We start from the raw sequence: 5222 nt of genomic DNA, 5'->3' as shown, positions 1-5222 counted from the left end.
TGCGATTGCAGAAGTGTGTTCCCTGGTCTGAGACTATGGCTCTTGGCACTCCATACTTGTTGAAAATATTCGCCTTCAAAAACCTTGCTACTTCTTTCGATTCACATGTGGGTGTAGCCTTTGCCTCTATCCATTTGGACACATAGTCAACCGCGACCAAAATATAAGTGTTACCATAGGAAGATGGTAACGGTCCCATAAAATCCATCCCTCACACGTCAAAGATTTCGCAGACTATTATTGGAACTTGGGGCATCTCGTCCCTCCTTGAAATTCCTCCTGTCTGTTGACATCTCTCACAACATTGACAGAATTCGAAGGAATCCTTGTTCAGTGTTGGCCAATAGAATCCACTTTCTAAAACTTTTCTGGCAGTCTTCCTAGGTCCAAAATGACTTCCACACGCCAAGGCGTGGCAGTGGTTGAGCAAGTCCTTCTGTTTCCATTCTGGAAATTCCTTGGGAGCTTGGCACTTCTCCCGTGACCAAGTAATTAGCCAGGTCAGCGAACCATGGCTCTGTATTCATTGGATATTTTTCCTTATCTGATGTTCCTGGACCCGTTGCTGCTAATACTGTTTCCCATTCAATAGGTTTAGCAGGTTTCCCTAGATAGTAGAGGTGTTCTTCGGGAAAGGCATCAGGTATGGCTTCGTCCGTGTCCCCTTGAAATATTCGACTCATATGATCGGCAACCTTGTTCTCTGTGCCCTTTTTATCTTTTACTTCCCAGTCGAACTCTTGCAACAACAGCACCCATCTAATCAACCTTGGTTTGGACTCTTTCTTTGCCAGGAGATATTTAATGGTTGCGTGATCAGTGTAAACTATCTCCTTCGACCCCAGTAAGTATGGTCGGAATTTTTCAAATGAGTATACTACGGCCAACATCTCCTTCTCTATAGTGTCATAGTTCTTCTGAGCCTGGTTTAGGGTCTTCGAGGCATAGAAAATGACATAACTCTTCCCTTCGATCTTCTGACCCAGGACTGCTCCTACTGCAAAGTAACTCGCATCACACATCACCTCAAAGGGGTGATTCCAATCTGGTGCCCTGATTATAGGAGCAGAGATAAGCTTATCCTTCAACATTTGAAACACCTTCTTGCAATCTTCATTAAAGACGTCATTGTGCAGGAGATGAGTAAATGGCTGTGCAATCTTCGCGAAGTCCCTAATGAACCTTCTATAAAATCCTGCATGCCCCATGAATCCTCTGACTTCTTTCTGATTCGTAGGGTAGGATAACTTTGAGATCACATCCACCTTGACCTTATCCACTTGAATACCTCTCTCCGAGACCACATGGCCTAGGACTATTCCCTCCGGCACCATGAAATGGCATTTCCCAAAGTTTAAGACCAAATTATTCTCCTGACATCTCCTCAGCACGAGGTCTAGGTCAGTATGTCGTGAATTACATGTATTATCTCAAAACAAGCTTGCTTAAGTGTGCAGGATAAGGGGTCCAAGTCAGAGGAAAACAATTCGGACGACGCATGTGAAAAGAGCGCTAAAAGGGTGCAATACTGACCAGGGTGTATGCCAGAAAAGGCTCGAGATGGAGAAGAAGGATAGCTGGGATGATTATAACAAGGGCAAAAAAGTCAATTCGCAAAGGAAGTCTACCCTAAAAGCAAGGGCAAGCCTCCCTATAAAAGAAGCCACTTGGAGAGAGAGAAAGAGATCCGAGTTCGAAATTCGAAAGTCCAACCACCACGGTTAGTTAGAGTTCTCTCAGATCAGTTCCTTCAGCACTGTCCACAATCTTCTTGTTCCTCGCCACAGCCATGGTCACCTTAAGTCCAGAAGTCCATGGGAGAGTCATCATCCTATCGTTCCAGCTAGTTTGTCGTCGTAGTATAGCAGTTTCATCGCCCGAAGTGGCATAAACAATCTTTAATCACTTTCCTAGTTTAATGTTTACTTGCTTTCTTCGTTGGGTCTGTTGCAAACATAAATTCTTGTTGCCTTTTGAAGTATTTCGTGAAGATCCGAACATTTAAGTTATGAAGTTTCTATTTCGCATGTCTCTTTGGTTTGAAATTGCTTCGTTCTGCCTTGGAAAGTTAGATTTAGTCGTTGCTTTTAATTTCTAAGTGTTTACACATATTTTTGTTTGAGTAAACTAAATATGGAATTGTTGATCGAAGGTTGTAGTTATGTTTCAGTTTAAATTTTCGTGCATGAGTTTCTTGTTCTGCGTTGTTATTACCACCTTGCATGTTAGTCAGTAGAAGTAATCTGCAGTTCCAGCCGTTCATCTTAAGTTTGAGCATTTTAATTAATGGATCTTGAGTTTGAAGTCATAAATCTGAGTTTAGCTATGGAGTTTATGTTCATATGATTTCTGTTAATACTTGGTGAAGAAGAAAACGTCAAAATCAACTTTTGCTTTGGACCACTTTTGCTTTTTAGTTACTTTTTACTTTTGTTTTTTTACTTTTCAGTTGTACCTTCCAGACCTGTCAAAAAGCCACCCAGCCACCAGATATACCCTATTGTCTATATTTACCAATTTAGTAACTGTCTTCTTTTCACATGTCCCTGAGATACCTTGTCCCTTATTTTCACGAACACAACCACATGTCTGTTACTTTTACGCCTAATAGTCAGTAGAGTACCACCTTTACTTTCCACCTAGATAAAGTCTCAACCCAAAAGCGTCGTAGCTAACCGAAACCACCCAGGAGTATCACCACAATTATTCGAGCGTGTCCATCCACTACTAGAAAAATGAGCTATTCTCACACTTACAATATGGCACTTCATAAAAGATGTCAATATATATATCCAATTATTACATCAAGGTTTCCTGACATTTATAATTATGTTTCAGTTTAAATTTTCGTGCATGAGTTTCTTGTTCGGCGTTGTTATTACCACCTTGCATGTTAGTCAGTAGAAGTAATCTGCAGTTCCAGCCGTTCATCTTAAGTTTGAGCATTTTAATTAATGGATCTTGAGTTTGAAGTCATAAATCTGAGTTTAGCTATGGAGTTTATGTTCATATGATTTCTGTTAATACTTGGTGAAGAAGAAAACGTCAAAATCAACTTTTGCTTTGGACCACTTTTGCTTTTTAGTTACTTTTTGCTTTTGTTTTTTTACTTTTCAGTTGTACCTTCCAGACCTGTCAAAAAGCCACCCAGCCACCAGATATACCCTATTGTCTATATTTACCAATTTAGTAACTGTCTTCTTTTCACATGTCCCTGAGATACCTTGTCCCTTATTTTCACGAACACAACCACATGTCTGTTACTTTTACGCCTAATAGTCAGTAGAGTACCACCTTTACTTTCCACCTAGATAAAGTCTCAACCCAAAAGCGTCGTAGCTAACCGAAACCACCCAGGAGTATCACCACAATTATTCGAGCGTGTCCATCCACTACTAGAAAAATGAGCTATTCTCACACTTACAATATGGCACTTCATAAAAGATGTCAATATATATATCCAATTATTACATCAAGGTTTCCTGACATTTATAATAATTATTATTGTTGCATTTTAAATAAATGTCAAAAGAGGATTCACTTAATGACAATTTTATTACGTGTCATATGATTATAATGCTAAATATTAAACTTAAATTTAGATATAAATTTAAATAGATAATGGAAATCAAAATATGATATCATTTTTAGATTAAATATTAGTTCGTAAAACTAAAAGATTTATTATACTATTAATTCCTAGTCAAAATGAATCACAATCTATTTTTAACGAAATTCCAATTTTCGCTCCTTTCTCCCTCTAAGTCCTAACACTCTCTCCACTCCTACCCCCAATTAATTCCTCTCTCCCACCGCCCTTTTCTTTCACAGTCTCGATACTCACTCCCCTGTTTAAAATGGCGGACGACACCCGGTCCTTAGCTGGTTCTCAGTGACAATCGTCTCTTCCCCTGTATCACCTCACCAAATTGTCAAAGTTACAGAACAAAATAATCTAGATCACTTGTCTTTCTCATCCCTGCAGCTCTATCATTCTTGACATCGACCAATCTATTAGAGTCCAAAAGAACCCAATCTTTGTGTTCTTGTGTGCTCTATCTCGGCCGAAGGGTTTTCGTGCCACCACGACAGTGTTGTGCTTTGTCTTCTCACTCAGGCATCATCTTCCCTTGATCCTAAATCACTCCAAAAAAATCCTAGCTTGTCAATTAAATTTTGTTTCAGTAGCTTTATTTTATAAGAATTTCTATGATAATTATTTTTGTCCTACAACTTTTTATCGGATGCGTGTTTCTCATTCACAATCAACCGATTATTGTATAATTAAATAAATATAGTGTAGTTGAATGGTTGATCTAGGTACAATAAAGCTTGATTTTAATTATGACATTTTGTTTAGTTTGATATCGATCAAGAAGAATGAATATCCACTATCATCTTTTAAATTTGATTTATTAGTAAATTTATTTTAATGTCATTGTTAGTAGGAGTTCTTGCTATTATGTTTAAGTAGTAATAGTAGTAATCTTTTAGATTTTGTTTATCCTTTTGTTATTCAGTATTCTTTCTAGCCAAAGATTTTAATTTGCAGAGTGTAACAGTTAGGAGTCTTTGTAATTTTGTAAAAATACCTTCAAGGGATCAGATTTTGTGAACAACAGTCCGCCACCGCCTCTTTAAGAGGATTATTTTATTTCCATTAGTTAACTTTTGCTTTTCACTACATATAATAGTTTTTTTTACATATAACTGATTCCCAGCTACTTCACTAATGAATGTCTTAACGGCTTGTAAATTAGAGCACAACCAGAATAAATTAGTAGTTTATCTTATCATTCATTATCTAAGTTGCTAAGTTGTCAATATTTATACATTTCCTATAGATTTGATAGGAATGTAGAGTTTGATGTGTGTGCACAATCTTAACAAAAAGTTATGGATAAGGAATGATGATCAAAAAATGGCTGAAGTGGAATAAAAAGTTCTTGTTTTCTCGCTGCATTGTTGTTGCTGTCACAGTTATGTTACTCTTAGTTTTCATTATCTTAGGTATTTTACCAGTAATTAAATCTCTCTCTGTCGCAGCTGCTGGTATCCTTCTCCACACTTCTCTCCATTTGAGTCCGAAAGATATTTAATCTTTTTATTTGTGTGCACTCTCTATCGGTTAAAGGGACGTCGTGCCATTGATGTGCTTTGCCTTCTCTTTCACAGGTCTCTCTCACGTGTGTTTATTTTTCTAATTTATAGAAAGCCTGAGT

The sequence above is a fragment of the Salvia hispanica genome, chromosome 6, assembly GCF_023119035.1.
Source record: "Salvia hispanica cultivar TCC Black 2014 chromosome 6, UniMelb_Shisp_WGS_1.0, whole genome shotgun sequence".
Lineage (NCBI taxonomy): Eukaryota > Viridiplantae > Streptophyta > Magnoliopsida > Lamiales > Lamiaceae > Salvia > Salvia hispanica.
The sequence above is the reverse complement of the archived record's forward strand: the minus strand, read 5'-3'. Positions refer to the sequence as shown.